Below are 24,064 nucleotides of genomic sequence, written 5' to 3'. Positions count from 1 at the left end.
GAACATTGATCACTTTTCAAAACTTTTTCGAATAACCTTTCTCATTTCAAGTAGATGTAATTGTTTGCATTTTTAAAACGAGTACTGGTATCCATAGATTGAAAATATTCAAATAGTTGGGTATTTTATTTTGTTTTACTATAAAAATAAACTTACTTTATTGTAAATTTTCATTCATTGCTTTTGAGGTAATATTGATCAACAAAATGTCTATCGAAATGAGAGATACGCTTGAAATGTTACGTGTAAATTTCATATCTGCAGGCAATTTCATGGCCCGATATTGTGACGTCTCGAACGAGAACAAAATTGCCTAGAAGGATACAGTTGGCCTTTATCGAAATTTTTCAGGAAAACATTCGAAATGAAATAGTAAACAACAATAATTTCGGATTTTTGCCTTTCTCATATAAAGAAAGGCTATGCAATCACTGAAAAAATCGACTTTTCAACCGAGGCCCGGAGGACCGAGTGTCATATACCATTCGATCCAGTTCGTCGAGATCGGCAAATGTCTGTGAGTATGTGTGTGAATGTCATTTAAACTCACAGTTTTCTCAGAGATGGCTGAACCGATTTTCACAAACTTAGTTTCATCTGAAATGTATAACGCTCCCATAAGCTGCTATTCAATTTGTAGTTGATCCGACTTACGGTTCCGGAGTTACGGGTTGAAGAGTGCGGTCACACAGCAAATTCCCATATAAACTGGTACAACCATGAAGTCGAAATGATGTAAAACATATTAAAATAGTTTCAATATTACTCTAATTTGCGGGTCTGGATCACTAATGATAAATCAAAGCAGCTTTGGCCACATTGGCCACCCACGACGGTTCATGATGCCTTCGGGAAACTCGCCAAGTTCCGAAACTAATATCGCACCTATTACCCAGCGAATTCTCTACAGATTTTTACAAACTTGATTTCAAATGAAAGATACAGTACTGCCATTAACTGCTGCTGAATTTCATTCGGTTCTGACTCTTGGTTCCGGAGTTACAGGTTGGTTAGTAAGGTTACACTGGAATTTCCCATATAAATCGATAAAATCGTAACACCGCAGAAGCTAAAAACTATTGAAATGGTCACCAAATTACTTCTAATCGCAGATCTAGATCACTGATTGCCAATCAAATATTCTTTGGATATATTGTCCACTATCGACGATTCCGGAAATCCCGGATTCCGGGCATATTCTACAATTGAAGTCACATCGGTTCTTCGGTGATGACTGAAGCGATGTTCTCAAACCAAGTCTGAAATGAAAGGCATCATTTGCGGTTGAGTATTGTGTCGCCACTCAGCACCCCTCACCCTTGCCCTCACACCTCGCTCCTTCATCACTCCTCTCCTTTTGGATCTCCCTGCAATCCGCATTTCCTTCATCCACCCCGTATACCGAAACAAGATGAAGGATTTCTGACATATCCTCCACTCCCACTCTACTAAACCTCCACCCCCTCCACTTCCAAACCCATTCCACCAACATTTCAAAATATAATCACATGAAGATAACATTGAACTCATGTTGATTAAGTTAATTAAATATTAGGGGAGCCCGGAGCTAGTTGGTGGTTGGGGTAAGTTGGCGGAATCCCTTTGTCTTCATTTCTATTAGACATATAGCGCTGCGTCTCATTGTGTACCTCAAGTTATGTGAAACCCATTATCCACCGTGTTTTTGTTAAAAAACATGTTGTTTTGTAAAAATTTTGGCCGATATTGTGTTTTCGAGCATACCAAGTAAACTTTGTGTTATTTAGGGAGATTTTAAATCTATTTCTCAATTGATTTCATTTTACGATAATGCGTAAAAGAGCTTTCAGTATCCGTATATATTAAATCTATCCATGAATTAAACTTATTTTTTAAGTAGTATTTTGTAAAATATGCGGTTGGAGTAAGTTGGCGGTGACGCACGCTGGGCAAGTTGGCGCTACTATTTACAGTGCAAATATAGTCATCAAATATGTTTATTTTCGGAATGCACTCCAAACTAAAACTTTGTGTATCTCGTCAATGCTGGGGATATTTACTTCGGCCAATCAGCTGAAGAATTTCGAAAATATGCTTTTGAATATGGAATACGCGTCAAAGTAAAACGCCGGGGTATTGAGACTGAAATATATTGGCAATTGTCGGTTAATATACAATTTTATTGAAAAGACATTCAGCACAAACCTTTGATATAATTTAATTTCCATTTTCTGGCGTATTCATACATACCGGCAACTTACCCCCGGGCCAGAGTAAATTGGCGGGATTTCCGCGTCGCACATTTTTGTCTATAAAAACAAAGATAATGCAACAAACACTGTGATAAAATTCAGGGATGTTGGCTACAGCCGCATGTTCTATTTTGCAAGATCTATCTACATCAAAGCGGGAAAAAATGGAAACTGAAAACACCGCAAACTAGCCCCGGTCTCCCCTATAATCTTTTGTTTAAAGTGAGTCTGCGTCTACTTTCGTGGTAGTCGTGGGATACGTGCTAAGTGAAATAAGAATGTAACAGACATTTCCACAATTCTATTGAACAAAACCAGCTAATGAATCATAGTTTGGATAAATGAGAAAGGCGCAATTGCACCACTAGGTGGATTAAAACAGGTTTTTAAATGAATTATTGAACAAAGATATTTACGGTTTCTAAAAAAATTATCAGTTTAGTTGAAGTTGACTGAGTTCATTAATATACAAGGTATTGTTTGGACAGATTGAAATGATTCATGAGAGTTTTTCAATTTGAATTTGTGCTCATAAATAGTACCTGAAAAGACGAAATAATCGTTGCTGATAAATGCTGAACATGTTTGGAATAAGGTTTGTTTTTTGTTTGAATGATTTTGTTAGAGGGAACCATCTTGTCGTATATTACTGAAAAAAGTTTCCTTTGATCAAACTTACCCCGGTGATAAATTTATAATTTTTTATTGTCCATGATCCTCAGAAACTTAAAAAACTAAGATAAATATTGCAATATAAAGATATTATAAAAATTAAACTCCAATCGTCATGTTCCTAGGAGGAGTTTTGAAGTGTGTGGGTAGAAAGATTTAAAGAACAGAGGTGGCAATTCAATACATCATAAAAGATTAATCGGCCTGGCCATGGCTAAATTAAACCCTTGTAGTACAATATGTATTTAATTATGTACTATTTATTCGTAAGAAATGCATCATGTGTACATCAACGCCATTACCAAGGGACATCTTACGATACATACAGCTCAGAAGACATCAAAGAAATGTTTTTGTTCGCTATTTAAAAACCTTTGATGCCACTTTGCATCACTTTCGTGTTATGCGCCTGCACTAATCAACCTTCGCAGTTCCGATGCATCGTCTAACTGAAGGGTTGTTACAAAAACAAACACATTTTAGCACCTTTTCATTCGGTCATAGTCAAACCATTTTATGAGTGAATCGTTTGTCGACGAACAAAGTATCACAGCGTTCCGTATCCCGCTAGAACCACAGATGCGCTTCAAGATATTTACATAATAGCATCCGAAGCATTCATCGAACACATGGTCGTACTGTTTCTCCGGAAAACTGCCCTTGGTCGTGGTAGTCAATCTTTCTAGACAGTAGATAAATACCTATCGCACATTCGCACATCACCAAGAGTGACATTAGGTACAAGTTTAACTTTATTACTTTGAATCGACATACGTACGGTAGATGTTTTTGAGTGGGACTACTTGTTGCTATTTTAGCTAAAGTATCTTCTGTCAGTAGTTATATGTAGTCATAAAAAGGGGGGAGGGGTAGGGGTGTTACTTCTGGGTATAAGTGCCAGGGGAGGAAGGGTGAACATCGATGCCAGGGGGAGAAAATTGTTAACTTTCAGTTTCAGGTATCGGGAGATCAACGGCATGGATTACAAACTCGGGTGGCCTTCATCAGGAAGAATCAAGTACTGGGACGCTGGGTGATCCTCCTCAGGACGGCAGAGGTTTCTCCAGACGATTTTGTAGTGCGGCTCAGATGTGGATCGGCAACGCTTCGAGTTGCGCGTGTAATGTTCGTGCTGTAGGTCCTGTGTTTGTTGGCTCATTCGACAGAGATGTTTTGTGTCGCCTTGGAGTCGCATCAAACCATCGTGGGTGTATGGTACAGGCCGAAGAGGGCACTTCTGAGAATGATAAGAAAATTAAAAGGGGCAGTTAAATTTGTATATTGATGGCTTTTAGGAAGGTTTATACGAGGGACATACAGAGAAGATCGTGGCTTGCCAGTACATCTCGAACTGGGACGTAGGGTGGTCTTCCTCGGGACCGCAGGGTATCCATTAGCCGAGATCAGGCGGAATTGCACTCGATGCACGCCCAGAAAATGTGCTCGATGTCGTGATAGCCGTCGCCACAAGCGCAGATACCACTATCCACGAGCCTAATACGCCGGAGATGTGCATCCAGCGTGTAATGGTTTGTCATGAATCGGGACATCACACGAATAAAGTCACGACCCACATCCATCCCCTTGAACCACGGTTTCATCGATACCTTACGGACTATCGACTAAGCCACCTTCCTAGCTCCCCTCTGCTCCACGAAGTTTGCCAACTTTCGAGGGTTCTCTGATGAGTAATACTGAAAAATTCGCTGAAGCAAATTGGTCTTTCATAAATGTCACCTTCTAGAGCACCCACCTTAACTAAGGAGTCCGCCTTCTCATTACCCGGATTGGAGCAATGAGAAGGTACCCAAACCAAGGTAATCTGGAAAGATTGGTCAGATAAAGCACTCAGTAGCTCCCGTATTTCCCCCAAAAAAAATACGAGGAGTGCTTTCCATGTTTCATCGAGCGAATAGCGTCAATGGAACTGAGGCTATCCGAAACGATGAAGTAATGGTCTGCGGGTAGTGTGTCAATGACTCCAAGGGTATACCCTGAATGGGAGCTAGTTCTGCGACGTAAACTAAAGCAGGGTCACTGAGTTTGTAGGAGGCAGTGAACTTTTGATTAAAAATACCGAAGCCAGTGGGCCCTTCGAGGTTTGATTCTTCAGTATAAAACATCTTAGAACAGTCGACTTCTCGGAATTTATTATAAAAACCTATTTCAATCCACCTAGCGGTGCAATTTTGCCTTTCTCAATCATGAATCACGAGAATGTGTGCGTTGTTTATATTCATTAAAAACTTTTTAATGCATATATTACATTTTATTAGTATACATCACATGACAACTATATACAGGAAAATAAATCATTATTCGAGTTCTTTAGCCCCTCTCTTTTATTTCTCGTTTTTAGAGTTTCCTCCTGCCTTGTGGAACCGATCAGCTCCAGAGTGCCACTATGTAACCGCCATCGCCCTTACCACTACGCCTGCATAGAAGGAAACTGAAGCGAGAGCGACTCGAGGTCCGATGACTTTTGAAAGATTCCCCGCGAGTCCGAAGAATACCATCCGCCAATCCGGTACTCGACGACTTACTATACTGAGGCGCAAATTTGATACGCTGATCCCCCTCCCCCCCCCCCCCCCCCGCCGTTCGAGCGAAAGTTGCAAGTTTTGCTCTTCTTTCCCTGTCTCTCCCCTGTCCTTGATACAACTGCTGCTACACTGATGCGGAAATAAGCCACCCTTTGAATATCTTGACCAAGCATAAGTTTTAGTTAAAAAATTCAAATTAGTATTCTGTATTCCTAGTTTTAAGATAGCTATAATTTTTACTCTTTATTGAAACTCTTGTCCTCCATCTTGTACATAGAATTGAATCCCTAGTTTTAAGATTTCTGTGAAATTTCTCATAAATATTTGTTCCCCCTTTTGTGTACTAAACTATATTGTTAGTTTTAAGATAACCGTAAAATATTTCGTAAAATACTATTACTCCCCCTCTTGTATATCGAAGTGAATCCCTTGTTTTAAATTTTTTCATAAAAAAATCTTTTGGCCCTCTTTTGTATATTGAATCTTATTTCTAGTCTTAAGATAGCTGTAAACTTTCTTTTCCTTTGTAAAAAAATATTTCAACATTGTAACCTCCTAGTTTTAAGATATCCAAAATGTAAAAACATAAGCATTTGGCACCGCCAAGCTAACGCATTTGTGCCTATCAAATAAACGAAATGAATAAAAAAAAAAATTATTCGAGTTCTAAAATTTTGAAAAAGAAAAAACAGCCACGGTAATATTGAACTGAAAAACCTGTTTTAATCCACCTAGAGGTGCAATTGTGCCTTTCTCATTTCTCCAAACTATGATTTAGTAGCTGGTTCGTACAATATAACATTATGGTAATGTTTTTCATTCTTATTACACTTGGTAAGTATATATAAGAGCACCTTTTTGCATTCATCGCGGTATCGGTTTGAATCGGAGTTTTCTATGTGATCGCACTCCACAACCCGTAACTCCGGAACCGGAAGTCGGATGGAGATGGAATTTAATATCGGTTTCCGGGGACGCAACACCTTTCATTTGAGACTAAGTTGATCAAATCGGTCTAGCCATTTTTGAGAAACCAATATAACCGTTATTCTGAATTTGGATGCTTCCGGATCCGTCGATGGTGGCCAGTGTGGCCAAAGAGACTTTGAATGACTGTTGGTGACCTAGATCTACAAATTCAACAAATGTGTTTACATTTTGGAAAAAAATTCACCTTTTTACATTCATCGCAGAATTCGTTAGAATCGGGATTTGCTGCGTGATCGTACGTATCACCCTGTAATTCAGGAACCAGAACTCGTATCCACACAAAATTCAACAGCAGCTGATGGACCTTTCATTTAAAATCAAGTTTGTCAAAATCGGTTCAGAAAATTCCGAGAAACCGATGTGGACAAATCAACAAATTTTGTTTTGTAACCATACTCTTCAACTCGTAATCCGGAACAAGATGTCGGTTGAAAATGAAATTCAATAGCAACCTATGGGAATATTATACCTTTCATTTGAATCTTAGTTTGTAAAAATCGGTTCAGTCATCTCCGAGAAACCGATGTGGACATTTTGTTAACAAATCCGCACATACACACATACATACATACATACATACATACATACATACATACATACATACATACATACATACATACATACATACATACACACATACATACACACATACATACACACAGATATTTTGCGATCTCGGCGAACTGAGTCGAATGTTATGAGTCGGTTAGAAAGTCGGTTTTTGGAGCAATTGCATAACCTTTCTATATGAGAAAGGCAAAAGAATAATATTTAGCTTAATCAGCATGAGTTCAATAGTATTTTCATGTGATTATATTTTGAAATGATGGTGGAATGGGTATGAAAGTGGAGGGAATGGGGGGTTAGTAGAGTGGGAGTGGAGGATGCGTCAGAAATCCTTCATCTTATTTCGGTATACGGGATGGATGCAGGAAATGCGGGCGTGAGGGTGGTCCAAGGGGAGGGGAGTGATGAAGGATGGAGGTGTAAGGGCAAGACGGAGGGGGGGAGGGGGGCGGCGACGCAATACTCAACTGCATATTTTGTCTTCCATTTGAGACTTGGTTTGAGAAAATCGGTTCAGTCATCACCGAAGAACCGATTTGACTTTAATTGTGGAATATGCCCGGAATTCCGGACTTCCGGAATCGTCGATAGTAGGCAATATATTCAAAGAATGTTTGATTGGCAATCAGTGATCTAGATCTGCGATTAGAAGTTATTTGGTGACCATTTCAATAGTTTTTAGCCTCTGAGGTATTACGATTGTACCGATTTATATGGGAAATTCCAGTGTATCCTTACTAACACCCCTGTAACTCCGGAAGCAAGAGTCAGAACCGAATGAAATTCAGCAGCAGTCAATGGCATTACTGTATCTTTCATTTGAAATCAAGTTTGTAAAAATCGGTAGAGAATTCGTTGGGGAATGGGTGTGATATTAGCTTAGGAACTTGGCGAGTTCCCCGGGGGCGTCATGACCTGTCATAGGTGGCCAATTTGGTCAAAGCTGCTTTGATTGATCATTAGTGATCCAGACCCGCAAACTAGAGTAATGTTACATCAATTTTAATATGTTTTACATCATTTGAACATCATGGTGGTACCAGTTTATATGGGAATTTGCTGTGTGACCGCACTCTTCAACCCGTAACTCCGGAACCGGAAGTCGGATCAACTAAAAATTCAATAGCAGCTTATGGGAGCGTTATACCTTTGAGATGAAACTAAGTTTGCGAAAATCGGTTCAGCCATCTCTGAGAAAATTGTGTGAGTTTAAATGACACACACACACATACACACACACATACACACACACACATACATACACACACACAGACATTTGCCGATCTCGACGAACTGAATCGAATGGTGTATGACACTCGGCCCTCCGGGCCTCGGTTAAAAAGTCGATTTTTACAGTGATTGCATAGCCTTTCTTTATATGAGAAAGGCAAAAAGGTGCAAAAAGGTGCAAAAAAGTCCCAAAAAGTCGATTTTTATGAAAAAAAATAGAGTTCCGGCTTATATGGGAATTTCATGTGTGACCGGACCGTTCAGTCTATATTTCCGGAACCATACAAGAGATCCGTGCGAAATTTTACATACATCTGTGGGGATAATATAGATATCATTTGGGACTAAGTTTGGGAAAATCGGCCCAACCATTTCCGAGAAACTGATATGAGTTTGCTAGTTATGAAAGATGGCCGCTTTTCCCGGGCACTTCCGGAACCGTCTATGGTGGTCAATGTAGTCAACGAAACTTTTTTGGCCGTCGGTGACCTAGAACTGCAAAGTTATTTGAGAGACATTTTAGCGAAATTTTTACCTTTTTTGCTTCCATCGGAGTATCGGTTTGAATCACAATTTGCTATGTGATCGCACGCCACAACCCGTAACTCCGGAACCGGAAGTCGGTTGGGGATAAAATTTAATAACCATTTACGGGGACGCAACATCTTTCATTTGAGACTAAGTTTGGTTGATTCGGTCTAGCCATCTCCGAGAAACCGATGTGACTGTTAGTCTGAATTTGGATACTTCCGCCGGGGCTTCCGGAATCGATGATGGTGGCCAATGTGACCAAAGAGACTTTGAATGGCTGGTAATGGCCTAGTACTACAAATCGAAGCAGTTGTGGTCACATTTTGGAAAAAATTTCACCTTTATACATTCATTGCAGAATTTCTTAAAATCGACATTTTCTGCGTGATCGTACTCATGACCCTGTAATTCCGGAACCGGAAGTCGGATCCATTAGAAATTCAATAGCAGCCTATGGGAACGTTGCACCTTTCATTTGGGACTAAGTTTGTAAAAATCGGTTCAGCCATCTCTGAGAAAAGTGAGTGAGATTGTGTTCGCGTACACACACAGACGCACATACACACACACATGCATACACACACATACATACACACACACAGACATTTGCCGAACTCGACGAACTGAATCGAATGGTATATGTCACTCGGCCCTCCGGGCCTCCGTTAAAAAGTCGGTTTTCAGAGCAATTGCAATACCTTTCTATTGAGAAAGGCAAAAATGTTTGGAACCACTTGTGGGCGTTTGTGGTCCGGAATTCCACTAATCTCGTCTTTCATGGATGTGTCGAAGAAAACAGTAGATTCAGAAATATTTATGAAATGCACACGGTTGGGATTATAAGAAGAAGGATTAATATTCTGCGCCATGTAGTCAAAGTACAGGGACATAAAACGGGTCTGAGAATTGAGCTCAATCACCACCATTTCCATCAAAATATCGCATCGAATGAGCAATCGATATGAGAGTTCCCAAAATCGATTTTTCGGCGGAAGAACGCCCAACAGGACTTTGAGACTCATCGTATGGGTCGACTGCATGCACCCTAAGGCGATACGCAAAGAACGATACTGAATTCTTTCGAGTTTGATGAAATGTATGTTCGCGGCGGAGCGAAAGCAGAAGCATCCGTATTCCATTGCCGGCAGTATCGTTGTTTGGTACAACCTAATTAGGTCTCCTGGGTCCACCATGTTCCGGTTATTGTATGAAGAAAGTTGATCCTTTGCTGGCATTTCTGTTTCAGATACCGAATATGGCATCCCCAAGTACCTTTCGAGTCGAACCAGACCCCTAGATATCTTACTGTGAAGACCCGAGCAATAGTTTGACCCATTAATAGAAGCTGTAGTTGTGCTGGTTCACGCTTCCTAGAAAATACAACTAGCTCAGTTTTCTCCGTGGAGAATTCGATACCCAGCTTAATAGCCCAAGCAGACAAATTGTTCAAGGTATTCTGTAATGGTCCTTGTAGATCGACAGCTTTGGGTCCCGTTACAGAAACCACGCTATCGTCTGCTAGTTTCCTTAACGTGCAGGAATTGTCAAGACATTCATCAATGTCGTTGACATAGAAATTGTATAACAGGGGGCTTATACATGAGGCTTGCGGAAGGCCCATGTGGCTAAATCGTGAAGTCGATAAGTCACCATGCGAAAAATGCATGTGCTTTTTCGACAAGTTTAGTAAAAAGTTGTTTAAAGTCGCTGAAAGACCATGCTGATGCAGCTCTGCACTCTGCACTCTGTGCACTCTGAAAGAATGTTGATAGAAACTCCCCTGAACAGAAGACCCCTTAATATTTAGGAACACTGATGCCATCTGCTCTTTACTAGCATAGGCCATTTGGCCTGCGTTAAGCCAAACCGAGCTAAGCGCCATAACTTTTTTCGTGTATTTTTCGTACCAAAATTAATTTTTCGATAACTTATCATTTACATAGAAAGTTAAAGAACACTGGCTTGCTTTCGTTTGCTATTTGGGTTCCCAAAACATAACAGATATTAGAGTTCCTGGTGCTACATTGGATGCTGGAGCGATTTTAGATAAAGTACCTCAAAATGGCGCTTGGTCCTCTTTGGCTTAACACAGGCCATTTGAATTTCGGTTGAGAGCAACGTAAGACAATCGTTCGTCCCTTTGCTTTTTCGAAAGCCAAATTGTGTATCTGACAGTAAGCCATTTGCTTCGACCCGATTGTCGAGGCGGCATAGGATCTTTTTCTCGAACAACTTCCGGATACAGGACAGCATTGCGATCGGTCGATATGAATTGTGGTCGGAGGCTGAGTTTCCTGCTTTTTGGATGGCTATGACCTTCACTTATCTCCAATCGAGTGGGACAATGTTAGCCTCAAGAAACTTATTAAATAAGTTCAACAGGCGTCGCTTGGTAAAGTCTTGCAGATTCTTCAACAAGTTGAATTTGATTCTGTATGGCCCTGAAGCTTTATTGTTGCACGACAAGAGTGCAAGTGAGAACTCCACCATCTGTGCCGGGGAGGAATCCGGACAAACCTTCTTGGCGAAATCGAATATCCAAGTGTTTGAATATTCCGCGCTCTCGTTAGTACAGTTTCGGTTTCGCAAACGTCGGGCAGTGCCCCAAAGAGTGCTCATCGGTGTTTCTCTCTCCGTCAACGAACCGGTGCCAGTAACTACGTTTCTTGGCTTTCATCAAACTCTTCATTCACGTTTCTAACGTCGCGTATTGTCGATAGCTAGCAGGTAATCCGTCGTCACGAAACGTCTTATACGCGGCGACCTTGTCCGCGTACACGTCTGAGCACTCTTTTGTCCTATCACGAATTAGGAGAACGTTTTTGTATGTTCGTGCCGGGTACTGGCTTAGTCTGAGCTTGTTTCGCGCTATCGAGAACCAAGCAAGCCAAAAAGCCGTACTCTTCCTCCGGAGGAAGTTTTTGGGCAGATTCGAAGTTGTCGGATATCGCGGCAGCATCACTCGTGTCAAAATTGTCAAATTGAAGCTATCGCAAAGATCGTGAATTAAGGACGACCGGTTATCCTCATAGAAGCAACCCCATACTGTACCGTGGGAGTTAAAGTCTCCTAAAATTTGTAAGTAGGGATTTGCCCACTACTCGGGTTCTTGTGCCCGGCGAACCCTTCTTTTCAGGGCGGCCTAGGTGTTCCTACCGGAATTTCGGATTTTCGTATAATAACAAACAAAAAAAAGAAAAAAACAAATGAACTAAATTTACCGACTTTTATTCTCCTCTCCTCTGTGCTGCACTACGCCGGTGAAACTAATCAGCTACTTTTGGCCATGGCGGAACGCGAAGGTTTATCCGACCGGCCGGGACTTCGACGGCCGTGTTCTCCTGCTGGTACCGTTGGCTGCTATCGCAGCGGTCCTTTACAATTAGCCAGGGAGGTGAGGAAGGCTCTTTTGTTGGAACCTCCCTAGCGAGAGGGCGATTAATCGCCGGGTCCACTCACTCCCCGTGGATGGCCCAGGTAGATACCTTAGTAAACTACGTCAGGTGGATCCGTTGTCCTACCTGCTTCGCCCTCCTTTGCGATTAACTGTGGAGGAGAGCTATGCTCGTTCGGCTGATCCTCCACATTGAGGGCGGCGTGGTGTCACTGGGTCCTTGGTAATTAGCCGAGGAAGCGGGTGGCTCCTTTGCGTTTAGCTTCTGATATACGGCGACCCAACACCACAAAACACTATGGTAACCGAACCACGACCGACACTTTTCGACAGGATTACTTGCCGTCGCACGCGCTTAATTCTCGGTCCAGTGGCGGGACTGTCCCGGAAAAAACACTATTTACGGACGTCTGTTCTACGCCGTGGTTCGTCACTTTCTAAAAAAGTCGATGACCGCCTTCCTCACGACACGAAAAAAACAAACACCAACACCAAAAAAACCGTACCGCCGCGTGTTTAACAAAAATTACCCCAATCTGATCTAACCAAATCGTTCACAAAATATAAACAAAATTTAACGTAAAAAGCGAACGATCATATGGAACAGTGGTGAGCATAACTTTACGTAAACAATACACTCTACGGAGTGTATACGCAAAAGAGGTATATTTCCACCCAGTGCTAAATTGTTACCCTGACTGGTTACAAACTAGTCGCGGTGCTGGCAGGGATTCTAAGATGTCTTGTAGTCGTCGGTGCCTGTGTTGGGGGGAATATATATAGAAGCTATGCAAAGGCCTTTGCCTTTGGTTGTTACTTGACAAGCGACAACTTCAATACCTTTTATCGAGGGAGGTTAATTCTGTAGAAAGAATAGCACTTTTTGATCTCCAAAAAACTCCTCCATAGAAGGTGTCTCGAACCAGGCGAATAATATTACAATCGTGGAAGTTGAGATCTATATTTGAAGTTACCCAAGTTTCACATAATGCAAATGCATCGCAACTCAAACTATCTATTAAAATTTTGAAGGAATCGATTTTCGGGATGATACTTCTGCAATTCCAGTGTAGAACAGTGATCAAATACGTGACCTCGTTCGATGAATTAGCCATCGAAGGATACAATCGCTGAAAGGAGGGGCCATTTAGCAGTCAACTGCTTCAAAAATGTTCTTACTGTAGGGAGAAAAGCTAACATAAGACTTTTAATAGGATCAGTTATATTGAAAGTTTTTATTATCCAGTCCACTATGTCCGAGAGTTTGATAATTCCAGTGCTGTGATTATTCTCGAACTGAAACAACTCCTTCTCTGAGCTTAATCCTCCGAGACCAGGAGCTACTTGCTTCGGTTTGGTTGCAGCACTTCCAATAGATGTCACTTTCGGAGCCCCGTCAAGGGATACCTTCTGGCCTTTACAAGGAACTTTAGGAGAAGAAATGTTCGTCCTTTTGCTATAACTTCTAGGCACCCTAGTAGATGTTCCCTCTTGTGGGTCATCAGCCTCGCCCTCGTCAGGAGGCAAGTGAACATAGATGTTTGTTGAGGATGGTGGCGTAGCTTTCTTTAGCATCTCTGCGAAAGAACGTTTGGATCGTCCCGCAAGGGAACGTTTCAGCACAGATAACAGACGTTTAGGCTAGAACAAAATTTCTTAAAAAACCAGTATAAACTTTCAAATTTATAAGCGTTGGAAATCCGTGTTTCACTATTGCCATCTACGCAACTGTTTGCTACACGCGTTTGACAGCTGCACTCTAAACTGCATTGTATCGATCACTGCGCCATCTACAAACGTTTTTCAAACGTGTTTCAGACATCTGATATATTCGGAATTTCAGTACCGGGTATTTACACACGATTCAAATCGAGCCTAAACGTCTGTTATCTGTGGTTTCAGTTTATCCCCGCGTAGTTTGTACGCGGGACATGCCGAGATATCATGCAGACTCTTTGCACAGTTAGGACACTTTTCGGCTTTCTTACTGCACGAATCATCTAGTGACGGCACCGGTGGTTCAGTGGTAAGCGTGACTGCCACTCATTCCAGTTGGCCTGGGTTAAATTCCAGTTGTGATCGTTTAGATTTTTCTAAGGTGAAAAAATCTGTGGTCACGTCTTCCTTCGGAAGGGAAGTAAAGCCGTTGGTCCCCGATAGTGGAGTCACCTCTCTGGCGTCGGTAAAGAAGAAGTAGAATCCACCGTCTATACTTACTAACAAATATCCTCCTCCCGTGATACTTGTGGAGTGCGCAGTAGCATATACGGCCTTTAGCAAAAGCAAGTATCGGACTAACAATTCCTTCCCTTTGCTTCCGCGATCTACGTTCGGGCCTGGCCGGCGCCGGTATTGATCAATAAACACTTTAGGATTATCAGGAGTTGCATATTGAAAGATTTTTCGCACTCCCAAGCATAATTATCTACTGATTCCCTGTGCAACTTCAGCTAGCTTCAGTCGTACAAGCTCAAGCATCTAGATGATTCTCCCCGCATTATCCACAGCCTTATTACTACAATGCAATGGGTGGCAGTGTGACCCAATTGTTTACACTTTGTGCAATTCATGACGGTACAAACAGATACACAGGCAGACGAATCTTGCGCAAGAGGATGTAGTTCGGCAAAGCGGTACCAGCGAAGGTTACCCGATAAGAGTTTGATTGGCGGTACGTTTTTGAACCATCCCCCGAAACTACTACTGAGTGCAAACTCTTGCACTCTAGTATTTTCACTGACTGGAGTAAGCGGTCTCGAAAACGGCCAACCCCGTACTGCAGCAGATCCTCGCACGTCAAACTTTTATCGGTGACGACGCCTACAGACCGTACCTTTACAGCTGGAATATACAGTGTATATTATACACGTTATAATCCCGCGTAAAGTGCTCACAGCAAAAAAATATCGTTTGCTTGCTTTGAGTTGGCCAGCAACACCCTTATCTTGTCCGAGCGGACCTTTGAAATTTCGGTCACAGCCGAGAACTGTTCCGTCAGGTCTTTAGAAATCTGAAGAAGATTCAGCGATTTAGTCTTGGACCGAAAGAAGACCACAAATGGACCAGTTGAGAGTTCATTTGGGCCGGGCGGCATTAGGCATTAGGAGTTGAGCCCGATTCAACCTTCATTTGACCATCTGGAGAGGGAACCATCGAAAACGTCAACGCACGGGGTCAGCGTCCGCGCAGACAGAAGAAAGCAATAAATGTGCTACGAAAGATAAAAACCACTTAGGTTTGAAGTGGTGTCCAACGACGAACCGATCCAGCTTATACAGCTGGCTATTGTTTAATCCTCAAACGCGAACAAAAGACTGAGGACCGAACCGAACTGGCAAGATAACCTTGAACTCGGTTTAGCACTATTCTTTGTAGCTATACACAGCACGGACTGAAAAAAAAACACTTGTGTCTCGATCGATAGCTCGAAAACGAATGAACGGTATGCTATGTTCTTTTGTTAAAAGAACTTTGCGGTTTTGGGACAACAATATGAAAGTAAGCATTATTTTGCGATTTTTTCATTAAAAGTTTGGAAATTGCTCAACATTTTTATTTGGAAGCGCCTTTATTTTAATAACAATTTAAAGAGAACATTTAATTCTTCATCCAACGACCAGTTTATGATCATAATTGGTTGAAAAATAGCAGAGGTATTAATTTTTTTCCAAATTAGAAACTCGTTCGCATGAACTTTTAAGGGGACGGTCTCACATAAAATTTTTGAAAAATAGATTTTTTTTGCACGATTACGTATACATTCAAAAGTATGGGTGTGAACTTTGAATTTAAAACTGGAAAAAACAACGGAAAATATAATTATAGAATCCTATAGTGCAAGACAATATCTCACTAACCTCTTAAGAGTTCATGCGTGCATGTTTCCAATTTGGAAAAAAAGTAATAACTCTACCATTTTTCAACCGATTTTGATAATAAACAGGTAGTTGGATGCGAAATTTAATGCTTTCTCTAAAGTTTTATTTAAAAAAACGTAAGATTGCGTAATTTTCATAATTTCCATGGAAAAATCGAAAAATTATGGTTATTTTCATATTATTGACCCCAAAACGCAAAGTATATACACACCTAGAAAAAGTAGTATAAATTTACGTCTCCTGACCCTGACATATACGAGCTTAAAAAATGACTTAATTTTAAGTTTGATTTTAATTTTACATGCCGTTTAATTTCGTAAATCATGTAAAATTACTCCATATAGGGTGATGAGCCTATTTTCACCATACTAAGCAAGGTGCCTCACTAATTCGGTAATTTCTTGCCTTACAATGAATGGAATGCGTAAAAATTGACATAAACCGCTTTGCTTCTCTGTTAAGAACCAATATAATAACACAAATTCGTTGAAAACAGTAAAATTCTCGTGTTTGAGCACAATGAAAACTCGAATCGAGTGCCCCTATTGTTGCGCTACCATTTGACTCAATGCGTTGAACAAAGATGGCAGACACTGCTCTAACCAACGGCTTCAAATGGGTAGGGTGATAATAGAAACCTGGTGCAAATAGGCTCATCACCCTACAGCGTTTGTTCTGAATGGTAGGAAGTGTAATTTTATTTCATTGCGCATGTAAAGTATATGTATCATGTAAAATTAAACGGAACACGGTAATGTTTCGTCATTTCGTGAATTACGAGTTGTTGAATTGTGTCATGTTTGCAATTACTTCAACGATAAAATTCAGATTTTTTGGTGTGTATTTATATTTCCTGATTGTACATCATATTAACATGATTTAATCTGTTCCACAATATTCCGCCACGTCTCTCGGTCAGTTGCTGCTTGTCTCCAACCTCTCAGGTGCCCGATACTCGCCAGGTTCTGCTCCACTTGGTCCAGCCACCGGGAACCTCTCCGTCTTGTACCTGCCGGGTTGGAGGTGAAAACCAACTTGGTGGGGTTGTTGTCCGGTATCCGCACAACATGCTCCGCCCACCGTACCCTTCCAGCTTGAGCTACTTTCCGGATACTTGGCTCACCATAGAGTCGCGCAAATCCGTGGTTCATCCTTCTCCTCCACACACCATCCTCCTGCACACCACCGAAGATCCTTCTCAGCACCCTTCTTTCGAAGACTTCGAGTGCTTGAAGATCCTCCTCGAGCATTGTCCACGTTTCGTGCCCGTAGAGAACCACCGGTCTAATCAGTGTGTTGTACATGGCGCATTTCGTGCGGTGGTGAAGCTTCTTGGATCTCAAAGTTTTGTGGAGCCCATAGTAAGCACGACTTCCAGAGATAATACGCCTTCTGATCTCCCGGCTGGTGTTATTGTCCGCAGTCATCAATGAGCCTAGATAGATGAACTCGTCAACCACCTCGAACTCGTCGCCGTCGATCGTAATACTACTGCCCAAGCGTTCCCTATCGTGATCGGTTCCGCCAGCCAGCATGTACTTCGTCTTAGACACATTTATCTTCAGTCCTACTCGTCCTGCTTCCCGCTTCAGTCGAGTATACAGATCTGCTACCGTCTCCTTGTTTCTACCGATTATGTCCACGTCGTCAGCGAAGCACACGAACTGTCCGGACCTCGTGAAAATCGTGCCCCGCATGTTGAACCCCGCTCTTCGCATTACACCTTCCAGCGCTATATTGAACAGCAGACAGGACAACCCACCGCCTTGTCTTAGTCCCCTGCGTGTTCCAAACGGACCCGAGAGGCCGCCTGAAATTTTGACACAACACCTTACACCATCCATCGTTGCCTTAATCAGTCTTGTCAGCTTCCCAGGGAAGCCGTTCTCGTCCATCATTTTCTATAGCTCTACACGGTCCACCGTGTCATATGCGGCTTTAAAGTCGATGAACAGGTGATGTGTCGGACCTGGTATTCACGGCATTTTTGGAGGATTTGCCGTATAGTAAAGATTTGATCGTTTGTTGATCTACCGTTGATGAAACCGCCCTAATAACTCCCGACAAATCCATTTACCAGCGGTGATAGGCGCCGGAACAGAATCTGGGATAGCACTTTGTAAGCGGCATTTGTCACTGTGGTCGCTCTGTAGTCTTCACAGTCCAATTTGTCGCCTTTCTTGTATATCGGGGTGATGACCCCTTCCTTCCACTCCTCTGGTAGCTGTTCTCTGTCCCAGATTCTTTCGATTATTCGGTGCATGCTTTCCGTCAGTTTCTCCGGACCCACCTTGAAGAGTTCCGCTCCTAGACCATCCTTACCAGCAGCCTTGTTGTTCTTGAGCTGTTGAATAGCCTCGTTTACCTCATTCATAGTGGGCGCCGGTACATCCCCGTCGGCTGCGACACTGACATAATCGTCCTCCTCGAACGCCCGATTGTCCGCCTACGCACCATTCAGATGTTCATTGTAGTACTGCCTCCACCTTTCAACCACCTCACGTTCGTCCGTCAAGAGGTCACCTTCTATTTTACCATTTTTGGTTAACCATTTTTTATCAACGACCTATTGAGTAAATTTGTCAACAGTTGTTACGGCATTTAATTAGCAAGGGACTGGAAGGTGAAGTATATTTTTCAATATTAATCGCCTTAGTACTCAAGGGAGAGCAAGGAGTTGAAGGGAGAAAGTTTAGAAAAGCGTGGAAGGATCATATATGCAAGCTTAGAGCTTACCGGCGACTTAACTTTTTGTCTGCTACCGTAGGAGTCAAGATCTTTTGGCATTAGAAATGCGAATCACCTGAGTCTACGGCATGTCTGCTGTTTTCGCTTCCGTCGATATGACTCCACGTTCTGACGTGCTGCATTCTTCTCGTCCAATATCACTTGGCACTCGCCATTGAACCAATCGTTCCGTTGACTACTCTGTACGTATCCCAGGACGCTCTCCGCAGTGCTGCTTATGGCTGCTTTAGTCCTGGTCCAGCAAGTATGTGAGTGCTCCCGATAAAGTTAACCTGCAGTTCCATGTCCCTAGTTTCCAGTTTCTTGTCCGTTTCCGTTGCGTACGTCTGTGCCAATTTGGTCCATCCGAAATTTCTTGTTGAACTTCCTGAGCATGCTATTTTTATGGGCGGCTAGCTAGACCTGCGCCAACCTTGCAGTAACGCTGAAGGATCACGGGAAGAGAGAGAGATTTGGGCTAAGCGATTATTTAAAGGCGGCGCTGGCTCGCCTTGTCAGGACTACTTTAGGGCATGTGGTATTTAGGCCTAGAGCGTGTAGGGCCCACTACCTCGTCCTACCACAACCGCAGTCAGCCCCCGCCACGGGTCGGGTCGCGAATCACAACTAGTTGCTAGCGCGACTAAGCATTATCCACCATCTATGACCCGCCCGGTTGCTTGCAGCTTAGCTTCCCACATAGTGTTCCTCCACCACCACGGGGCCCGGAAAACGCAAAGTATCTTTGAGAAAAGAATATAACATAGCATACTGTTGGAAAGGTAATTTCTTCTTCCAGAACAACCAAAAGATTTGGAATCCTTTGAAAAATGGCCGCGAAGAATTTTTCTTAATGCCGAGAGTTCCCAAATCTAGATTTTGGGGGTATACAACATTTTTCAAACATTGTCTTGTGCTGCATTTGGCGAGATCTACAACCTATACTAGGTCACTTGAAAAGTACAAAATAACTTTAGCACCGTGTAATTAGTATATTCTAGAATATTAATTCAAGCAATTTTAATGATTTCCCTGAAAAATTATTTAAAGTAAGAGATTATAAATTCTGAGAAAGCAACAAGCTTTAAACTATACCACGCATACGGTAGAAGGTAAGGGTAATGACAAAGCATTATTATTGTCAAATCTTTATTGAACATAACAAGATATGGAATCATAGTTTGGGTAAATGAGAAAGATTTAATTGCACCAGTACTTGCATTTAAACAGGTTTTGTTAGTTGGAACTGGTACCAGGTAAACTAACGGTTGTGAATTTTCTTCTGAGCAGCGCGAATGCCGACTCTGAGGAAATAGAACCAGATTGAGCTAGTCGTTTACTACAAATTAACCAAATTACCCAGTATTCAGGGTAATCTTTAAATTGCAGTGTAATGCGAACAAAAAGTAAATAGTCCAATAAAATTATATGTACCTGATTTTTTTTTACTTTTTTTTAAAGTCGTTAATGATCGAATCGGAAGAAATCAACTTGATTGAGTTTATATCAAAACTACTAATAATTTTGGTTGATTGTGATCATTTATGTTTGTATGAAGTAAGGATTTGAATGTGTTCATTTGATGTACTATATCCCAATGGAATGGGCAACATCCAATATATCGAAGAGAATATAAACCATGTGAATTGAAAAAAAATGAAAGATGTAGTACTGTACGTACAACATTTTTACGATTTACTGTCGAAGAGCCAGAAGCGAAAAATTAAGACAGAGCAACCGAAACATAATACGATTTCAATATGCATATGAGCAAAACACAATTACAGTCCAAATAAATACATCCGATTCAATAATAAATATTCCGTGCAGCAATAATTTCCTACTCACACTTTAGTCGCCAAGACGAACAGTACCCAAAGTACACTGTTGATGAATTACCTAAACAGCTTACAATTACAACAACCACCGCCGAGTGTACCGGGGGGTTTAATCTATTTTCGTAACAATTTCTCCCACTGTACAGACCACCCGGCGCGGCGGGCGGGTGGCCGGGCGTACAGAACCAACACGTGTCCGCTCGGAGCGCTCTCACTCTCTAAAGCGTAGATCACGATCGTGTTTGTCCTCCTAATGTATAAGAACTGTAGCTGGGGCTAGGTATAGTAAACAGCTGCTGCCGCTGCTCTTGGCTGGCTATCGAAAGAGTTGAAAAGCTTGAAAATTTGCAATCAATATTTTCCCTCGCCAAGAGTGTAGTCGCTGACGAAAAAAAAAATCTGGCAAACCGCGCTGAGCTTAGTCTCGCGCGGCACCTCAAGACGATCGGAAGCATTTGAGTGGTGGAAGAAAATTGTTCGTGGCGGCAGAATCAGCGTCTAGATTCAATCGGTATTGACCTGACTGTACTGCCAGCGGAGCGTGGTCGGTTCTAAACTAAACAAGTGAGTGAGTGAGTGAGTGTTCAAAGCGACCGCCATAAGCCAGTCACAGAAAGTAAATTCTTTGTGGGTTTCGCTTTACTTACAAGGTGAATCATCCCCGAAATCCAAACCCCCACCTACACGGCAACGGTGTTCAACCTGTGGTACGTAGCGTATGTACTGTAATTACATATCGATACCTTCTACCTGCCCTACCATTCGCTGACTTTACCAAATCGTTTTCGCCTTCAACATACCTGTGGTCTAAAACAAAGTTGTCCAAGCTGGTCACCAAAAGCACCTGAATGGATCGGGTTAGATAATCGACCGCTCGGCAATAATCATGCTCGGTTTCACTTTACCCAGCAGTATGTAGAGCAGCGGCGATCCGGTGCTAGGCGACCCCGGTCAACGGTCAACGGAAAATCGATTCCGTTCGAAGGTTCAGTGTCTCCCCGATCAGTCAGTCGCTGGATGGCGGGGCGGGTGGTGCCTGCTATTAAGTATCAAACCATAAGAAACTTCAATTAAGTTCATGATTAGCTGTAACCCGGTCTCCTCGAGCGCAGCATAGATAGATAAGTAGGTATTACATCTAGTGTGATTCGAATTGAAATTCAGACACAGAGTGGCACTGGAACACGGCATGCATCCATCCGAGAGATAGATCTTGCCAATCATGGGTGGCGTTGGACTGGAAATAAAAGCTGCAGTAGGCCGGTGAACAGCTTACTTCAAACGGCAATACCCCACAAGTGACCTGTGAGATAATGTGCAAAGAAATGCGTTGATTCACCTAGCAGGGGGATCATGGTTTTATTGGATTGGTGAATTGAGATATAACAACAACTGTCGTCGGCGCTTATTATATGAAGATGAGATTATGGAGTTTAATGGACTATGAACAATTTATTGTGAGGTTTGAAGAATGAATAGTAACAAACGATGCAACACATCTTTAGAGTAATTGAAAGGGTTATGAGGAAATGCTGATTAAAAATGTTTTCATTGTTGTTGATGTTTTAAATATAATATTGATTCAACGAACTATTAGAACATATCAATTAGTATTCACAACAATTTTCGAACAAAAATCATTGTTAATTTGAGAGTTACCACGTATCTTTCAAAAGTCTTCATGCAGTTGATGACAGAACTGCATGAAGACTTTCGAAAGACAAGATCAACTTCTATAGTGGGATGTAGTGGCAAGGTTTTGCTTTGATAGATTGAAAAAATAACTTTCGAATTTTGTTAGAGGTAAAGCCACAATCGGAAAGTCGTTACAAGGCTAACCGAAATTGGTGTTTGAACATAGATTTAAAATTAATAAAGATGCAACTTTAATAATTTATTGGATTTTCTAACGAATTTTTTTAACGTTTACTTTGAATAACAACAAAAGTTTATTGCTCAAAATTAGGAGAAGAATTTAAAAATTACTACAATATGCGAGACCAGGGCTGGTTGACGGTGTTTTCAGTTTTCATTTTGTACCGCTTTGATGTAGGTAGAACTTGCAAAATAGGACACATGGTATGAAAGAGCAGACTGTTGGCAACAATTCTTAATTTTATTAAAGTGTTTGATGCATTGTCTCCATTTATAGAAACAAAAATATGTGACGCGGAAAACCCGCCAACTTACCCCAGCTTCGGGGTATTATTGAAAACTGTTTAAAAACTTTTGTTCGTGGATAGATGTAATATCTATACGGATACTGAAAGTTCTTTTCACGCGCTATCGAAAAATATAATCATTCCATTAAATTAAATTAATTAAATCATTAAATAGATTGAAAATCACCCTAAATAACACGAAGTATTTAAAATTTAGAAAATTTACTTTTTTTTTAATCTAAAGATTTATTTGAAACGGCTCAATGCGTTAGCACAACTGAGCCGTGGGTCTTTTAATTTTTTTTACAATAAGTAAAAATAAAAAAAATACTATGAATGTCGGTCTGCCATATCTTGTTGACGCAGTTTGCTGCTGCATATTGAGATCCTTTTCCTTGGCGGTAAAGCCGCTTGGGGGTCATTCAGTCTGCCTTCTCTCGCGTTATCGTTCCCGTCCATGTCATCATCGGTACTGCTTTCTTGCTGTTCACGATCAGAGGTTCTTATTTGTTTCTTGTACTTACGGGTCGCTGTTATAAATCCGTCTTCATCGGTATTTGCTTTTTTATTGGCGATGCTAGTTGTTGGTTTGGGAGCGGTTGTCGCGGTCGTTGTACCTGCATTATTGGTTAATTGGATCGTTGTTTTTGGTTTATCTGAAGGTGTCGGTGGCTGCTTGTTAGAGTGGGCTGTAGTAGATGAGTTTTGACTAGTTGCCTCGGCGCATGTTTTTTCCGTAGTGGGCTGTATGGTTACAGAGGTAACATGTTGGAGTCTGCGCGGGATATATGATTAGCGTTGTTTGCTTATAGGTCACGCCTTCCTTCGATGATTTGCATTCGATAGTCATGTGAGAAGGTATTGGTTTAGTCACTCGCATCCTCACAATACGAACGCCGTTAGGAATGTCGGTGAAAAAATTTCTCCATATGTCATACGTAATAGATTCTACTTATCCATATTGCGACATGATTCGTTTGATGTACTCTTTCCTAGTGCGCGGGGCCAACTCATGGATACGCACAGGGATCTTGATTCTAGTGTTATTAAATTCGACCTCGTGTTGCATGTTATTCTTTGCAATGAACTTCTCTGCCTGTGCTAAACTTTTAAACGTGATCAAAACACAGTTTTTAACGTGGTGCAGCTGAATGTACGTAACTTCAGCGAGATTAAGCTTCATTTTAACCTTAACTAACTGTTCCACTTCCTGAACTGTGGGTCTAACACGAGTTTTATTAAAGTCGATCGAAATCGTGTTATCCCGTAGCAAGGGCACTTTTGTTTCATTTGGCAAACTT

General features: G+C 41.6%; 1 protein-coding gene across 2 annotated transcripts in view; it reads left to right on the top strand.

Moving 5' to 3' along the window:
- The first annotated feature begins 20,999 nt into the window (after nucleotides 1-20,999).
- Nucleotides 21,000-24,064, top strand: part of LOC131691454 (clavesin-1-like) — a 39,133-nt gene continuing 36,068 nt past the window's right edge. The window contains exon 1 of one of the 2 annotated variants that reach the window (XM_058977855.1): nucleotides 21,000-21,165. The gene's annotated coding sequence lies outside the window, so the exon portion shown is untranslated. Of the gene's footprint in view, nucleotides 21,309-24,064 lie in introns of both variants that reach the window. The other variant, XM_058977854.1, reaches the window with a different exon arrangement.

This window comes from Topomyia yanbarensis, chromosome 3 (genome assembly GCF_030247195.1).
Source record: "Topomyia yanbarensis strain Yona2022 chromosome 3, ASM3024719v1, whole genome shotgun sequence".
NCBI classification, from domain to species: Eukaryota; Metazoa; Arthropoda; class Insecta; order Diptera; family Culicidae; genus Topomyia; species Topomyia yanbarensis.
This window is presented reverse-complemented; position numbering and strand designations above follow the sequence as displayed.